General features: G+C 38.2%; 2 protein-coding genes across 3 annotated transcripts in view; one reads left to right on the top strand and one right to left on the bottom strand.

Moving 5' to 3' along the window:
* LOC134539581 (uncharacterized) overlaps window positions 1–19513 on the bottom strand; it is an 828445-nt gene that overhangs the window by 607378 nt on the left and 201554 nt on the right. Inside the window, exon 2 of the mRNA XM_063381738.1 lies at window positions 4056–4208. The gene's annotated coding sequence lies outside the window, so the exon portion shown is untranslated. The remainder of the gene's footprint in view (window positions 1–4055; window positions 4209–19513) is intronic.
* LOC134539580 (octopamine receptor beta-2R-like) overlaps window positions 1–19513 on the top strand; it is a 697934-nt gene that overhangs the window by 59258 nt on the left and 619163 nt on the right. The window lies entirely within an intron of this gene.

Raw genomic sequence — 19513 nt, forward strand, 5'->3', positions numbered from 1 at the left:
AATGTTTACACATAAAATATTACCTATAAGACCATTCTCTAGGACCATCTTGACAGATAAAAAATACAGTGTTTTTTTGTAATCCATTAAAACCGTAATAGATATGATTACCAAATGCATGCGTATGTTTTGAAATTATACTTCTTTGCGCATGATGAGGTGAAATTTTTACTGTGCAAACCTTTTTGAAAGAAAGTAAAGATGATTACATCACTTCATTCTCAAATTTAAAGTTAAGATTTTTTTTTTTAGAAAGAAGTAAAAAAGTGCTTAAATATGCGTTACCTAATCCTGAAGGGACCATATAAACTGGTATCACACCTTAAGTAGAATTAATTCAACGTAATAAAATGTAAGGTTGGCGAATTATTGTACAAAATATTCTCACTATAAAGTAGAAAAACTGTGCATCGGTTAAGGTTATTATGCTTAAAGGTGATGTTTATAAAACAGACTGCAGTGGGCAACGAAGTAATAATACCGTTTTACCAACATAAAAAAAACGTTAAGTTAAGCGAGACATCCGAAGACGATATCACGACTACTTCAAGATTATCTGATTTTATGTTGCCGTTCTGAGCTGCAGATGTCTTTTGTGTGCCCACGCGAATACAGAGCGTTGAGCGAACACACAACAGGTGTTTTTGTTCCCAGCAACATTCAACCCCCCTGGGCTAACTGTTATTACCTTCCGTTGGGCCGGCGCCTGACGGGACTCGCAACGCAACCCGCATCTCACATCGTTCTGACGCCTTTGGACCCAACGAAACGCAACCCGCCCAACTCGGGTGTCTTCACAGCTGTTTGCGCGATAACGCTTTCACACGCTCTTCTCGAAATTTCTCGTCGAGTTCTCGTAGGCCGGAAAAAAGTGTGTTGAATTGATTACATTTACGTTTTTTTTCCCTTTAATTAACGAAGAATATTTACGCAAGTGTCCACTTTTTTTTTCCTTCATAAAAACTATCTTCTTGAAGGATCTTCCTAACAGGACCTGAATGTGTGATATAAAACGTAGCAATTAGAACTATGTTTTGTAGTTTTATCACTTGTACAATACACTTTAAGATTTAACGATTAACTTTTCAAACTATTTTTTTCTTATGAAATGTGTGATCAAATTTTTTTACTAAAGAAAAAAATCTTCGAGTTTTAAGAATGATTATTGCTAACCTTTTGTCTTCCACAATGAAAAAAAATGTATTAAAATGATATTGCTGTGCATTTCTGCATTCGTAACATAATCCCTATATAAATGTTACTACATAACCAGATCGTGTTAAATCTCTGCTGTGAATTATCATTTGATAATTAGTATCTTGCAAGACTTGAACGGACATCTTTTTTTTTGTCTTTTTGCGGTGTAAGGCTCTCCGAATATGTAATATAATACTATAAAACTTATTTCGCATTACAATACAAACATCAGTAAGTACGTTTCTCGTTTAATCTGGGCTGGTTAGTGGAGTTACAAAACCACTTGAATTTGTTTATTCTAATGACGTAAAGTATATCTCCCCAATATGACTAAAATTCTTTTACTTATGTGTTTGTAAATGTTGCATTTGCTATGTAAACAGCTAATAGCGTACTGTCATTAATTTTACCCTTGTTTTTATAGGACTTATTTTTTCTGTAAAACCAATAAATAAAGTAAAATTGGCTGTTTGTGGACATTGGTTTCTATTTATAATTTTTATCACATCAGCAAATTAGATAACTTTAAAAAAATTTAGAATAATTTTTTTTATATTCCTATTGACTGTTTAAAATGATTAATTTATAAATCGCTAATGCTCAAAACATTAAACTCTCGCATTAAACTTCAATTAAAATTATTTATTCATCACGAATGGTACCGAAATGTACAATAATTGTTTTAGAAAAATTAATAAATTCCTGCAAGACATTACAAAGCTGAGTTATAGGTTGTTGGTATGAAAAGAATAGTTATGCGTTGTCAACTTTAAAATCTTTTTATGAAATAAGTAACACGATTATTATTATTATTATTTCCACGCAAACTAAGTCCCTGTCACAGGTACAAAAAAATTATTTCTTTAATATTTTTTAACATGTAGGTGAACGTGTGGAGCCATTGAAGAAGTCGGTTTTTTTTTCAGTTGGCAAAGTTAATTTGAAGTTAATTGGTGAAGTGAATGCCCCGCGTAGTTTGTAAGCATATCTAAATTCACTCTACGCTAAAGTCCTCAGTTCGTCGCGTCCCAAAGCCTTGCGGGGACCAACCTAGCAAAAAAAAAATTCCGTTTCGATTCGCTTCTCCAAAATGGCGCCCCGCGCCGTTCACACGTGCAGTCACGGAGGACTACCTTCAAACGACATTTCGACAGAGATAGAATCTCGCGCGCCGCCAGCCCGGAAGCGCTACGAGTCCATCAGCGCGCACGCCACAGCAACTGGTCCTCGTCAGGCAAATGGACAGCGATTAAAAAAAAAGTATCCCCGCGTGAGTTTGGTTGAAATAAAAAAAAGGAGCATTAGTACACTGGGTACAGCAACTACGAGATTCGAGCGGCGACCGTAACATTACATGGCACAGAAATTAAGATAAAGTGTAATGTTAAGTCCCCTCGAGTGCTTTCCAAAATTTCTACCGGGTTTTCCACGCCTAAAATTTATCCTATAAAATCACCCGTTTTTTAACATTTTTCACTCTTCTAAAAATACAGTTATAAAACGAAACACGGAAACAAAACTACTGATATGGCTTAGGGTACTCTTAAATATTTATCGTAAACAGACCTCACTCGGATAAGTCGAGCAGTTTTTAAATTGCGTGGTTTCTCCTTAATGTCTCCACACATATGGTCCCGCGCGCTATGTTGATATTTTTTGCTTTTTTTTTCATTACTTATATTTCAGGGATATTTACTAAATTTTGATTACATACCTAACTTCATTTTTTTGTACTTAATGTAATCTCATGTGTGTAAAAATTGACGCAAGAGATGTTAATTACGAAGACTTGCGCGCCTATTTAAACCACTATGTGGAGTTCTGTAGGAAAAATTTGTGTTGAAACATAAATTAAAGAGTGCTATCAGGTTTAAATTTTTGGAAAATCTTTTGAATAAAATTAATGACAGAAAAACGAAATAATCAATGTAAATAGAGAGAACGGGCGTTAATTAACTCATACGTATTATTTTTTTAATTTTGATTGAACTTGTACATTTTGTAGAGAACGAATATATTACAGATAAACTTCTTAAAGTTATCCGTCACTGTGAAATCAGGGAAGAAATAGGCCACAGCCTTTGGCAGTCAAGTACTGCAACATTCAGTAATAGATAATAAACAAGGGAAACCATCGAAAACCGAGATCAGGATTCAGTCCTGAGTTCTCTGGAAAGCGAGTCAAGTGTCTCATCACTACACCGCCTGTTCCCTTAAAGCTATCAGAAAGTGGATTAATTAGTTTCAGTAAAGAACAGCAAAGACTCGTGCAGCAGACTTTGCGATCGTTCACATCACATCCAACGTCCACCGATGCTAGCTTTAAGGGTACATCTAGGGTTTTCACCTCAAGTGTGATACATAGATACATTAATCTAGAGTATATAATAATTACGTCTTTAAGTGGAAAGTAGCATCGATCTTGAAAAATAAAGTCAGTATTCACTTGGATAGGCTGATAGAATTAGAACAAAAATGTATTTTGAAGCTTGTTACGCAAAAAAAAAAATGTGTAATGGTATTTGGGATTTCGCGGCCAGCAATCATTTGATACTTACTGGCTTATGGGTTGGTGGACAGAAATACGTCACGATTTCCGTGAGATTTACAATGATCTACCTTTTTACATCATGTCACGGCGTATTCAGATGGTGCAACTTCGTCTCATCAGCAAAACACGGAAAAAATTCAGCGGTCGGTTGTTTCGTTTTTTTTGGCGGCGGTCCACGGTTTGAAACCACTGTAATTCACTTGTCACGTATTGGTTCGCCGTCGCCCGCCGAGTGACGTCACGAACGCCAACAACCCCCCCCCCCCCCCCCAAAGCCAAAATGGCACGATGGTGCCCGTCCACTCACCTTGATTGTCCGCGAGCACCCAGCACCTGCGCCACGCCGACCCCAGCTCGGTGATGAAGTAGGGGGGGGGGGGAGGAGGAGGTCGGACAGCCCGCATCCGTCACCCCCAGCCCTGATGTCCAGTCGACAAGCCGTCACGGACACGCCCGGAAACTGGAAAGCGTGTGGAAAAAAAAAAAACGGTCAGCTGGTCTTTCAGGAACTCACCACAGATGCGAAACATCTAACCTCGTGCGAACGAGCAAACTGATGGTGTTCTCACGGTGCAAATACACTTGTAACTAGAGAACAGGAAAAAATTCGCGGATTCATTTCGTGTTATGCTGAAAAATTCAAATAATTATACCTTAGTGCTGCTTCTGCCATTGGTTCTCTGTTAATCTGGAGGACTGAGGGCCAATTAGAGACCCTCACTCGTAGAAGTGTCGAATCACAGGCCACCCAGTCGAGACGACTCACAAGTCTGTAGCAAATGAACAGTTGGCATTTGCCCGAGTGTGTAGAGGATATTGGAGTCTATACTGAAGGTCATTGAACCCGCGAATTTTTCCGGTCACTAAGCATAACACGAAATTTAATGTAGGATTCTTTTAAATAAGCCCGAGCGTGGAAAAAATATATATACATGAAAATTTTGTTTTCAACTACGTTCCTTGACGCGAAACACGTTTTATTTCCACAACCTCCGCTAGAATTCGTTGCCGGGGCAGCTGAGTCGACTATCGAATCATTCGAGTTGCAAAACGAAATGTTAAACTATTTTATCAAACAGGTAAGTTGCTACAGAAAAAAATACTTTAAAATACTATACCCTAGCTTTGTGCCTGATTTCCGACAAGGAATATTATTTTAAATACTGTTTTTATTGTTAAAATTTATTGAACATTTTATATATAAGGTTTTCCTTTGGCTTTGTGAACTTTGGTTCTTGTCACCGTTGTTACACATTTACGTTCACTGCGACTTCGTTCCATTTCCAACATTATTTCTACTAAATGCAGTATTCCAACAGATAAGATGTTACACATAAATAATAATGTTATACATAATTAATAATGTTATCAGTTTTTTCTAGAGACAGCAAGAGGCCACGACAAGAGTACATGCGTATGTCGTAATTGGTCAACCAACATTCTTACATTCCAATATCCAATTATTCACACACAAAAAAGCTTAAAATAAATAATTGTTCGTTTAATAGCTGGATACATGCAAACCCGGAGATGTTCGAATGTCTATCTTTGCAAAACCATATGATTAATGGTATTTATACGAAAATTTGAAGAATTATAATCATTTGTAAGTTAAACCTTTTTTTTACAATAAATTTTTCATCGCTGATATATAGAATTTTTTTTTGTCCAAGCTCATTACACTCATCAAATTACTCGTCTTATTTTTGAATAATATTATTAAACGTTGGAATTAAAAATTATCAAACACAAGGTGATTTATTTATTTGCATATTTTTAAAACGTTACTACTTCTCACGTAAGAAAATCTACGTGAAGAACACTTACGTTATAATAATTTGTGAATGCATTAATTTGTAATTAAAATATAAATTAAAAATATTAAAAAACATAATTTACAGGTTATAATTTCAGTTATAATTTCGGTAGTTCTACTTCAAACAACCAGTAATTTTACAAACATTTCCTAAAATTTATCTCCCACAGCTCTTTAAGTGTATTTATGTTTGGTATTTGTGGTGTTCACTGCAGAAATTAAAAACAATGGTTATAAAGTGAAGTTAGCTTAAATTCATCGTTGAATTGTTAAAAATTAATTGAGTAACGTAACATATAAATCAGACACTCATATTTGTTACGAAATATACGGAATAATTTGCAAAAAAATTCTTAATTTTTAGTAATCCTTTAACCCCTCCCCTAAAAATACGTTTAAGTTACAGTAGTTACTTTGAATCGTAGACTATCCTTAATTCTTATAGAACCAACACTGACGTTTTTGAGTTACAGATAAGATGACTTGCACTATTTGTATTTTCCCACGACAAGGAAAAGTGGGTTATTTTAAAGCACACAAGAAACACAAGATGTATTGCCGGTCGTCAGAAATGATGAAACGATCGCAACTTCTGCTGCATGAAACGTTGCTGCTATTTCCTATATGATTTCTCTTATTCATCCCGGGTTCATTGATTTGAGGGAATGGGATCTATATCGTATATCATCTGATCGAGTTCTGAGTGAACTTTTTCTTATTTTTTTTTCATTTTTGCTTTGCACCGAACTAAAGAAACACGCACGTCTGAAAACTGTAAGCCCAATTTCCACGCATTTAACACTGTCACCACTATCAGCCATTTAAATAGTTACACATAATTACATTTTATGCAAACAGATTTTAAATCGTTGTGAAGATAATATAAAATACTCATATTTTAAAAAAGAATAATAAAAAAATAAACGTATACCTATCCAAAACGCACATTCTAAACGACAAAAAAAAATTAATTTACAAAATTATTTATCATTTCTTTTTTATAAATGTCAAACATATTGTACAACACACAGTTTCCAAATAATGTTATACTTGTAAATTCATTAACATAAATATTTTAAAAATCTAATGATTAATATTAATGAAAACATTTATAATAACTTTTATCTATAATGCAAACAATTTTTACAGTTCTCCATGTTTAACAAAATAAGTACAGTGAACATATCTGTACACAAAAACAAAACCCGCATAAGTCAAATTTAGTGATTTTTGTTTTATTGAAGATAGTGCCTTAAAGTTGGTTTTCCATCGCCAATCATAAGAAACATTTTCCTACAGAATTCAGTGAGATATTTAAGAGCTAAAGTCCAAAGCATTAGTCACGCCAAACAAACGTAACTCATTTTACATTTAGATGAACCTGTGGCTGTAAGAAAATGTCACCCATTCAGGATAAATTGTTCATTAGTACATTCTTGCCATCCATAAGATTTAATAAATGTTCTAAAAATTTTTTAGCCTTGGCAACTTATCACGTTATCAAACATTCATACAATATACCGACATTCTAAAGTACGAGTTCTATGTAGTAACAATACCCAACTTGCTTAGTCAAGACAAAGTTTACAGTTGAATCAGATTATAAACATGCAGATATTAAATTTTTGTTTTTATTTTTAACGCATAGGACTTCGACAGATAGGCCACTATACAAACAGTAAAATAAAACAAAAAGGCTTCTGATAATAAATTGTGACACATTAGTTCGAAGAAGCCAATTTTTTTAATATTTGGATACACGTCTTTCAACCTTATCTGAACACTTTATTAATCAGCCGATGAAAAAATCGCCGTTCAAACTGAGAAGGAAAGAATGTGTCCATATTATTAAGCCACACCCAGTTGCTTTGGAAGCATATCAAGAAATATGATTTCTTCGAAGAAAGGTCTACAATATTTTTAATCTTAATTTTTTATTTGGTTTATTTTCATAACAGTAAGATTCAGCGTTACTTGAAAATTATTTTCATACCTAAAATAATAAAAAAAAACTTTTTTATGTATATAACATCTTAGCTTTTGGTACAGGGAGTAATTTCGTTTTTGCGACGGAAGTCAAGGAACGAAAATTTGTAACAATGGTTCTTCCATCTGTGGCGGATGGCGCGAACGAACGTTCACAAAGACAAAGTCAAAATAAATAGTAGCAACTGATTAATGAATTTTAACTAGATGGGCAAAAATGTTAATAAATTCTTTGTTGGAAATCAGGAACAAACACGGGGTTTGGTATTTTTTCAAGTGTTTTTGGGTTTTAACTGAGCCGTTTTATTACATAGCTACTATAAAAATATTCTGCCTGCAAATGGACTGCTTCGATAGTTTACGTAGCTGCTCCGGCAGCGAATTCTACCGGTGGGTGCGGAAATGTTTGATACATTTTCAGAAATGTAATTTAAAGCACAATTTGCGTATGTTCATCACACTCGGCATTATTTGAAAAAAAAACTCTACGTTAAAACTTCGTGACAAGAGTTTCGTATTATAAGTAGGGACCGGAAAAATTCGCGGGTTCAATGACCTGTAGGATGAACTCCATAGTTATACGTACTCTCGGTCAAGTGCCACCCACTCATTGGCTGCTGTCTTGTGAGACGCCCCAACGTAGCAGCCTGAGATTCGATAAAGCGTTGGTTGGGTGTTTCTCACTGGCCCAGAGTCGTCCAGGTGAGTTGTGAGCCAATAACAGAGGCAGCACTGAGGTATAACTATTTGTATTTTAGCCTATCGCGAAATGAATTCACGAATTTTTCCGGTCTCTAATTATCAGTGTATTTGCAGCATGAGAGCTAATGAATTTTCTCGTTACCGTGGTTAGATGTTACACATCACTGGCGAGAACTGAAAAACTCGTCACTCCCCCTCTCCCTTTTGACTTATACTAGCAAGGCTTCGGGCTCGTGACAAAGTTATCGCGCAGTGGTGTAAGGACATCAGAAGTACGTGATCTTAATTGAAACATCAGTATTGAATAAGTACAAAACGTTGAACCTGTGCAGTTGCAGCAAACCCCATTAGGAAGACAATGCTCGGCTTCAAAAGCCAAGTTGAATCTTTTTCAGTACGTTTCAGAAATTTAAGACGAGAAATTTTAAAAATGAGGCTTTAATTGCAATGATTTAATAAACACCCTTCTAAGGACACACACGAATAGAAACAGTGAGTGTGAAATATTAGTCAGGCAAACATTTTAAACGTTAATTTGGATGAGATTGATATCGGGCGAGGAAATTGGTTCCAAAAGTTTTATAGGCCATAACAGTTTTCTATATTTAATTTTCAAAATTTGTCTGTTAAAAAACCTTTAAAGGCCTCAGTCAAATGGAACAGGCTGATATCAACAATTTCCCCTGATATGTCATTAGCGTTTAGAATTAATTTAATTTGTACAAATGACAACTGTAATAATACTACCAACAGACAATACTTTATGGTCTGAGTATCTCTGAATGGTGTATTTATATACTAATTTATGCAAATTTTTGAAATTAAACTTCAAAAAATTATTATGGCATTTAAATGTTTGAAATTAATTTAATCTTTTATTATTCCTATCCTTTACCTTAAAAATAGTTTTCACGTTTTTTTCTTAGGTCTCGGTGTCCGGCATTTGGTAAGTGTAATTAATTTCTGAAAATGTTATAGAAATTGTCGAACGGAAATGTTAATTCACGATATCTCTCTTGCAATTTATTTTCCATCTGAAATTTTCTCAACACATATTTTCCTAATATTACGTTAGAGATTTTAAATGTCACACAAGTGTTCTTGATTGTAATGACAAGCGCGGACGTTAAGAGATCATTAATTACGTAACGTAAACGTTTTATGACAAAATGTGCAGCCTTTAAGCGAATCCAAGAGAGATGTCGGAATTAATTTAGGTTAAAATCCGTTAGGTACAATAGTAACAAGAAAATGAAACGAAAAAAACAATGGTTGTCTGTAAAGTCGGTTTACGGACGATAGTTTAACGTGACGTCATAACAAAGCATTGATGAAATGATTTCATACTTTTATGAATAAAATTCATTCATTTTTATTGAATTATCAATATTTTGTATGGACACAAAGAAGGAGTGAAATGAAATAGTAGTATGTAAATGGGCATACTGGATCAGGATGCAGGATGTGGATTGTGATTGTCGGTCCGCCATCTTGGATTGTGACGTCACGGCGGCAAAAATTCCTCAAAATTCCTCAAAAATGACTCAAAATGACTCAAAATTTCCCGTTTTCGAGGGAAAAATTCCCGTTTAGAGGAAAAATTAGGATTTCAAAAAACCACAAATGTCTTTTGCCTTAGAAAGAACACAAATTCCTAAAATAGGCTTAAGCATCCTTAACTCAAACCTCAGTTAAGCCATTTCTAGGAATAAGGATACCATGACCGCCATCTTGAATTATGACGTCATCGTTGCAATTTCCGTTACGGCCGCCATCTTTAAATTTATTATCCGATTTTAATGAAAAAAAAAATTAAAATTCATAAAACAAATTTAATAATAAAATTTTTAATAAAATATTTAAAAAAACAAAAATTTACGACACGGAGCTCGGAGTCCTCGGTTCGAACCCGACGAGTGCAAAAAAAATAAAAATGGCGACCGATCCATCCCCCGCGGTGGCTGCAGACATACTGACTCCCACCACTTTTTATCATCATCTAGTATGACGTCATGGCCGCCATCTTGTCTTCGATGCTGGAAGCCATCATCATTGTATCGTCGGCTAGAGTGCGCCGATGACATGTTAGTTTAATTCGTATCCGCTAGAGTGCAGTAATCATTTATTACTGTGACATCCGCCATCTTGTCATTTGGCCGCCATCTTGAAAATCCGTAATTATTTAGCTAGAAATTCGGGAAAAGTTCCAAAATTCATTAAATAAATCACTCATTAATTTACATATTGATTCGATCGATTCCCGTCCTCGGTTCGATACCCGATCGTTGCAATAATGTTTAATCTTATGTAAAAAAAATAATTTAAATAAACCATGTTCAACATTCGTAAAGAGACTCTAAATTCTCTACGACCACCAACCTATCAGACATCAAGACCACCATATTGGAAATGCGTAATTTTAATGCTAGAGATCCGGGAAAAAGTTCAGAAATCATTAAATAAATTTCCGATCAATATACTGATTAATTAGATCGACTAAGGTCCTTGGTACGATCTAGAATGATGCAAAAAAAATTAAATATAACATCAATTTAACATAACAGTAACAGGTTCGAGGAATTAAACACCGCAAGTTCTTTTACAAACATAATATTTATTACATAATTTCTATTCTACTACAGGATCACTTACGAAAGCCAGCAATCTTATAATCATTTAGTTCCGCAGTGGTGTGAAATGACTAATTCTTAGCTCCAATCGGTTTATACTAGACAAGAGTCCAGCCAGAACCTTTACAGACATAGTCCACCTCTTCTTGACAGAGTTTCTGGATACCGTTTTTAACAGTTTGCTTCACATCGTTAGAACTGTAAATTACTGCAGCCGATGTCTTGAATGCACACTTCTTCACTTCGTCATCGAACGGATATGGCTTTCCATATATACAGTCCAACCACAAGTTATATTTCAAAGGTCCGTTTGTTGCTACATCATCAGTAAGCTTATTGATTATCTTCTGTCTGATATCGTCAAGAAAATTACAAATGTCCTTCGACTCACCGAACGTATTTAGATAATAGTAGTCTTTCAACGTTCCACGAAATGCAGACTGCGACAAGTAGAAGCCATTATCGTTCACTTGTAATGCTCCGAACACAGTCTTAGGTTTAGTTCCATGTTCAGACGTCATAACAATCGGTTGCTAGGCATCTGTTTTTTTGGTTGTACGCTTTCGTGTCTGCAATCTAAAGCGAGGAGTCGAAATGTCGGCAGGTAGTTCAGCAGTAGGAGCACAGACTCCACCTTTACATTTTTTCGCATGATGTTGCAAACTGTCAATTCGAGTAAACCATTTAAGGCACTCATCACATCGAAACTTCATGCGAGAAGGATTCTTCGCGCATTTGCTCCGCTCATGTCTTCGTGCATCATGGGAAAATGCGAACGACGTATCACAGTAGCTGCAAGGATACCGTGGTGATGAAGACGATTCTTTCAGACCCGATCCAGATACAGGCGTCGCAACAGTAGTACCATTTCCAGGCATTCTCTTATGCACATCGATGCATCGTTGTTGCGCCGAAACCTTTACTTTCTGCCGCACAGCAGGACCTTTGCATGCCTTCATGTGCGTTTTCATATTATCTTTTCTGGCAAACTGCTTATGAAATTTCTCACAAACAAACATTTTACGATATAGGTTCTTGGCACATTCGCTCCTCTCGTGTTGCCGAGCATTGCTGTTGTTTGAGAAAATCTTGTCACAGTAACAGCACCGATGTTCGCTAGTTGTCAAATCAGCATCCATTGAAGTCTTTATCGAGGTCGTATCGTCGATCGTCGTGGTTTCCTGCACATCCAGCTCAGTAGTCATTAAGATATCTTCTGCTGGTGGTATCACATCTGTTGAAATCTCCTCCAATGTTGACGTCGTCGTCGTTGCCAACGGGATCTGCTCCACCATTGTCGTCGCTGTCGTCAAGGTTCCCGTAGACGATGGTACAACGTCCATCGAGTTCGACGTTAAAGTCGGTAAATATGCCATCGAGTTCTCAAGAACAGGTAATTACGCGACTTATGCACCAGATGAAATAATCTAGGTGATCCTTACACCGTCGACGACAGTAACAAACTGAGCGACCTGCTGTCTAGGACTCGCTTATATACATGCACCGGATGGAATAATACGCAAGTCAAATCAAGAACCATTTACTATAATACCAGAGTCAAAACAACATTAAAAATAGAAGGACCATCAACGAAAAGGCAGCACATTTGGAAGCACCGACAACAAAAAGGCAGCACCGACAACGAAAAGGCAGCACATTTGGAAGCACCGACAACGAAAAGGCAGCACCGACAACGAAAAGGCAGCACATTTGGAAGCACCGACAACGAAAAGGCAGCACATTTTGGAAGCACCGACAACGAAAAGGCAGCACCATCATCGTAAAGGCACGGACCGCAAGACCGGGGCATGTCAATATCAGACATATAGACCATGAACTCAGTACACACAGGAAAAGGGAATGTACACGCAGGAAAACGGAACGTACACGCTGGAAAACGGAATTTACACTCAGGAAAACGGAATGTACACGCAGGAAAACGGAATTTACACGCAGGAAAGCGGAACGTACACGCAGGAAAAACGGAACGTACACGCAGGAAAAACGGAAGGTACACGCAGGAAAACGGAACGTACATACAGGAAAAAGGAATGTACACGCAGGAAAACGGAACGTACACGCTGGAAAACGGAATTTACACTCAGGGAAACGGAATGTACACGCAGGAAAACGGAATATACACACAGAAAAACGGAATTTACACTCAGGAAAACGGAACGTACACGCAGGAAAAACGGAATGTTCGCGCAGGAAAACGGAAGGTACACGCAGTAAAACGGAACGTACACGCAGGAAAAACGAATCGTACACGCAGGAAAACGGAATGTTCACGCAGGAAAACGGAATGTACACGCAGGAAAACGGAATTTACACGCAGGAAAATGGAACGTACACGCAGGAAAAACGGAACGTACACGCAGGAAAAACGGAACGTACACGCAGGAAAACGGAAGTTACACGCAGGAAAACGGAACGTACACGCAGGAAAACGGAACGTACACGCAGGAAAACGGAATGTACACGCAGGAAAACGGAATGTACACGCAGGAAAACGGATCGTACACGCAGGAAAACGGAACGTACACGCAGGAAAACGGAATGTTCACGCAGGAAAACGGAACGTACACGCAGGAAAACGGAATTTACACACAGGAAAACAGAAAGTACACGCAGGAAAACAGAACGTACACGCAGGAAAACGGAACGTACACGCAGGAAAACGGAACGTACACACAGGAAACGGAACGTACACGCAGGAAACGGAATGATCACAGGCTCCAAAATTCATTGGCTCCAATATTCATTGACTCCAATATTCATTGGCTCCAATATTCATTTACTCCAATATACATTGACTCCAATATTCATTGGCTTCAATATTCATTGGCTCCATCAGTCATTGTCACCAACAGTCTTTTGGTTCCAAAAGTCTTTTGGCTCTAAATATATTTGGCTAGAATTCTTCTTCTTCTTCAGAAGCACACGGAGAAAAACGACACATGTTTTCTTTGATATCATAAAATTACAGGAAAAAAAATTTAAAAATAAAAATAAATTAATAAAAAATTTAAAAAATTAAAAAATACATAAACTGATTCTGGCTTGTACTAAAACTCTATCTTTGCTCAACAATGATAAGTTTACAAGCTAGCAGAATCAGTTTATGTATTTTTTAATTTTTTAAATTTTTTATTAATTTATTTTTATTTTTAAATTTTTTTTCCTGTAATTTTATGTAATCAAAGAAAACATGTGTCGTTTTTCTCCGTGTGCTTCTGATTATTCTTATCAATATTTTGATGGTTTTCTCCGTGTGCTCCTGATTATTCTTATCAATATTTTGATGATTAATCAGAGTGCTTGCGATCATTCCTGCGGTTTCGGTCAAAGGTCAAGGTCACACCCATCAAAGATGGTCGCCGTAATGTCGCAATCCAAGATGGTGGACCGTGAGAAATCTGAGAAGCACTAGCAGGAAGGACGAACTTCCTTCTCCTTGGAGACTAACGAAGCCATCCTTCTTATGCGATCGATAGTGAGCATCCCGCATATAAGAAATAAATATTATTTACCTGCAAGCAACACGTGACGTCATCTGATGTTGAAAAGCGGAACTACTTGCAGCAAGTACCTTTGCATGAGATAAATTAACTCTCACCACTGAATAGTGCTATTGTAGTCAGTTAGAGACATGAAGTTTCGTAGCCGCGCCGCCAATTAGTCATGCAGTCTCGTAACCATACGTTCTGGAAGCTTGGTAGTCCTATAGCCTCGGGATCACGTAACCTTGAAGACTTGCAATCGCATAGTCTCGTAACCTCATGGCACGTAGTCTCGTAGTCATGATGCATTGGAGCCTCGTAGACTTGAAGCTACGTAAGCAAGTAGCCTTGTAATCTTATAACATAATGGTGATGGAGCAGATGTAGTAAAAGAGAAAATTCCGTCGAAGACAAATGTAGTAATTGTAGCCTTGTAGACGAGTAGCTTCGTAGTCAAGAACTCATGCAGACTTGTATTCCTGTATCCATGCAGACACGTAAACTCGTTTTCTAGAGGCTTCGTAGATCTGTAGCCTCGCAGTCTCGTCAACTTGAAGATTCGTAGTCACGTAGTCTCGTAACCTCATGGCTCGTAGTCGCGTAGACATGATGTAATGGAGCCTCGTAGACTTGAAGCTACGTAGGCAAGTATCCATGTAATCTTATAACATAATGCTGGTGGTGCAGATGGAACAAAAGAGAAAATTCCGTCGAAGACAGATACGGCAACTGGAGCCTTGTAGATGAGTAGCTTCGTAGTCAAGTACTCATGTAGACTTGATGACCTCTATCCTCGCAGTCACGTAAACTCTTTTTCTAGAGGCTTCGTAGCTCTGTAGCCTCGCAGTCTCGTAAACTTGAAGATTCGTATTCACGTAGTCTCGTAACCTCATGGCTCGTAGTCGCGTAGTCATGATACATTGGAGCCTCGTAGACTTGAAGCTACGTAGGCAAGTATCCATGTAATCTTATAACATAATGGTGGTGGTGCAGTTGGAGCAAGAAAGAAAATTCTGACGAAGACAGATGCTGCAATTGGAGCCTTGTAGACGAGTAGCTTCGTAGTCAAGTACTCATGTAGACTAGTAGTCCTATATCCTCGCAGTCACGTAAACTTGTGAACTAGAAGCTTCGTAGCTCTAGCCTCGCAAGCCCTGTATAATTCGTAAATATCTAGATCATTTTAGACTCGTAGCCATGTGGCCTCATAGTCTCTTAGACTCGAAGAATTCTAGCCAAATATATTTAGAGCCAAAAGACTTTTGGAACCAAACGACTGTTGGTGACAATGACTGATGGAGCCAATGAATATTGAAGCCAATGAATATTGGAGTCAATGTATATTGGAGTAAATGAATATTGGAGCCAATGAATATTGGAGCCAATGAATATTGGAGCCAATGAATATTGGAGCCAATGAATATTGGAGCCAATGAATTTTGGAGCCTGTGATCATTCCGTTTCCTGCGTGTACGTTCCGTTTCCTGCGTGTACGTTCCGTTTTCCTGCGTGTACGTTCTGTTTTCCTGCGTGTACTTGCTGTTTTCCTGTGTGTAAATTCCGTTTTCCTGCGTGTACGTTCCGTTTTCCTGCGTGAACATTCCGTTTTCCTGCGTGTACGTTCCGTTTTCCTGCGTGTACGATCCGTTTTCCTGCGTGTACGTTCCGTTTTCCTGCGTGTACATTCCGTTTTCCTGCGTGTACATTCCGTTTTCCTGCGTGTACGTTCCGTTTTCCAGCGTGTACGTTCCGTTTTCCAGCGTGTACGTTCCGTTTTCCTGCGTGTAACTTCCGTTTTCCTGCGTGTACGTTCCGTTTTTCCTGCGTGTACGTTCCGTTTTTCCTGCGTGTACGTTCCGTTTTCCTGCGTGTAAATTCCGTTTTCCTGCGTGTACATTCCGTTTTCCTGCGTGAATATTCCGTTTTCCTGCGTGTACGATTCGTTTTTCCTGCGTGTACGTTCCGTTTTACTGCGTGTACCTTCCGTTTTCCTGCGCGCACATTCCGTTTTTCCTGCGTGTACGTTCCGTTTTCCTGAGTGTAAATTCCGTTTTTCTGTGTGTATATTCCGTTTTCCTGCGTGTATATTCCGTTTTCCTGCGTGTACATTCCGTTTTCCTGAGTGTAAATTCCGTTTTCCAGCGTGTACGTTCCGTTTCCCTGCGTGTACACTCCTTTTTCCTGTGTGTACGTTCCGTTTTCCTGCGTGTACCTTCCGTTTTCCTGCGTGTACGTTCCGTTTTTCCTGCGTGTACGTTCCGTTTTTCCTGCGTGTACGTTCCGTTTTTCCTGCGTGTACGTTCCGCTTTCCTGCGTGTAAATTCCGTTTTCCTGCGTGTACATTCCGTTTTCCTGAGTGTAAATTCCGTTTTCCAGCGTGTACGTTCCGTTTTCCTGCGTGTACATTCCTTTTTCCTGTGTGTACTGAGTTCATGTTCTATATGTCTGATATTGACATGCCCCGGTCTTGCGGTCCGTGCCTTTACGATGACGGTGCTGCCTTTTCGTTGTCGGTGCTTCCAAAATGTGCTGCCTTTTCGTTGTCGGTGCTTCCAAATGTGCTGCCTTTTCGTTGTCGGTGCTTCCAAATGTGCTGCCTTTTCGTTGTCGGTGCTGCCTTTTTGTTGTCGGTGCTTCCAAATGTGCTGCCTTTTCGTTGATGGTCCTTCTATTTTTAATGTTGTTTTGACTCTGGTATTATAGTAAATGGTTCTTGATTTGACTTGCGTATTATTCCATCCGGTGCATGTATATAAGCGAGTCCTAGACAGCAGGTCGCTCAGTTTGTTACTGTCGTCGACGGTGTAAGGATCACCTAGATTATTTCATCTGGTGCATAAGTCGCGTAATTACCTGTTCTTGAGAACTCGATGGCATATTTACCGACTTTAACGTCGAACTCGATGGACGTTGTACCATCGTCTACGGGAACCTTGACGACAGCGACGACAATGGTGGAGCAGATCCCGTTGGCAACGACGACGACGTCAACATTGGAGGAGATTTCAACAGATGTGATACCACCAGCAGAAGATATCTTAATGACTACTGAGCTGGATGTGCAGGAAACCACGACGATCGACGATACGACCTCGATGGAGACTTCAATGGATGCTGATTTGACAACTAGCGAACATCGGTGCTGTTACTGTGACAAGATTTTCTCAAACAACAGCAATGCTCGGCAACACGAGAGGAGCGAATGTGCCAAGAACCTATATCGTAAAATGTTTGTTTGTGAGAAATTTCATAAGCAGTTTGCCAGAAAAGATAATATGAAAACGCACATGAAGGCATGCAAAGGTCCTGCTGTGCGGCAGAAAGTAAAGGTTTCGGCGCAACAACGATGCATCGATGTGCATAAGAGAATGCCTGGAAATGGTACTACTGTTGCGACGCCTGTATCTGGATCGGGTCTGAAAGGATCGTCTTCATCACCACGGTATCCTTGCAGCTACTGTGATACGTCGTTCGCATTTTCCCATGATGCACGAAGACATGAGCGGAGCAAATGCGCGAAGAATCCTTCTCGCATGAAGTTTCGATGTGATGAGTGCCTTAAATGGTTTACTCGAATTGACAGTTTGCAACATCATGCGAAAAAATGTAAAGGTGGAGTCTGTGCTCCTACTGCTGAACTACCTGCCGACATTTCGACTCCTCGCTTTAGATTGCAGACACGAAAGCGTACAACCAAAAAAACAGATGCCTAGCAACCGATTGTTATGACGTCTGAACATGGAACTAAACCTAAGACTGTGTTCGGAGCATTACAAGTGAACGATAATGGCTTCTACTTGTCGCAGTCTGCATTTCGTGGAACGTTGAAAGACTACTATTATCTAAATACGTTCGGTGAGTCGAAGGACATTTGTAATTTTCTTGACGATATCAGACAGAAGATAATCAATAAGCTTACTGATGATGTAGCAACAAACGGACCTTTGAAATATAACTTGTGGTTGGACTGTATATATGGAACGCCATATCCGTTCGATGACGAAGTGAAGAAGTGTGCATTCAAGACATCGGCTGCAGTAATTTACAGTTCTAACGATGTGAAGCAAACTGTTAAAAACGGTATCCAGAAACTCTGTCAAGAAGAGGTGGACTATGTCTGTAAAGGTTCTGGCTGGACTCTTGTCTAGTATAAACCGATTGGAGCTAAGAATTAGTCATTTCACACCACTGCGGAACTAAATGATTATAAGATTGCTGGCTTTCGTAAGGGATCCTGTAGTAGAATAGAAATTATGTAATAAATATTATGTTTGTAAAAGAACTTGCGGTGTTTAATTCCTCGAACCTGTTACTGTTATGTTAAATTGATGTTATATTTAATTTTTTTTGCATCATCCTAGATCGTACCAAGGTCCTTAGTCGATCTAATTAATCAGTATATTGATCGGAAATTTATTTAATGATTTCTGAACTTTTTCCCGGATCTCTAGCATTAAAATTACGCATTTCAAATATGGTGGTCTTGATGTCTGATAGGTTGGTGGTCGTAGAGAATTTAGAGTCTCTTTACGAATGTTGAACATGGTTTATTTAAATTATTTTTTTTACATAAGATTAAACATTATTGCAACGATCGGGTATCGAACCGAGGACGGGAATCGATCGAATCAATATGTAAATTAATGAGTGATTTATTTAATGAATTTTGGAACTTTTCCCGAATTTCTAGCTAAATAATTACGGATTTTCAAGATGGCGGCCAAATGACAAGATGGCGGATGTTACAGTAATAAATGATTACTGCACTCTAGCGGATACGAATTAAACTAACATGTCATCGGCGCACTCTAGCCGACGATACAATGATGATGGCTTCCAGCATCGAAGACAAGATGGCGGCCATGACGTCATACTAGATGATGATAAAAAGTGGTGGGAGTCAGTATGTCTGCAGCCACCGCGGGGGAAGGATTGTCGCCATTTTTATTTTTTTTGCACTCGTCGGGTTCGAACCGAGGACTCCGAGCTCCGTGTCGTAAATGTTTGTTTTTTTAAATATTTTATTAAAAATTTTATTATTTAATTTGTTTTATGAATTTTAAATTTTTTTCCATTAAAATCGGATAATAAATTTAAAGATGGCGGCCGTAACGGAAATTGCAACGAT

The sequence above is a fragment of the Bacillus rossius genome, chromosome 15, assembly GCF_032445375.1.
Source record: "Bacillus rossius redtenbacheri isolate Brsri chromosome 15, Brsri_v3, whole genome shotgun sequence".
NCBI lineage: Eukaryota > Metazoa > Arthropoda > Insecta > Phasmatodea > Bacillidae > Bacillus > Bacillus rossius.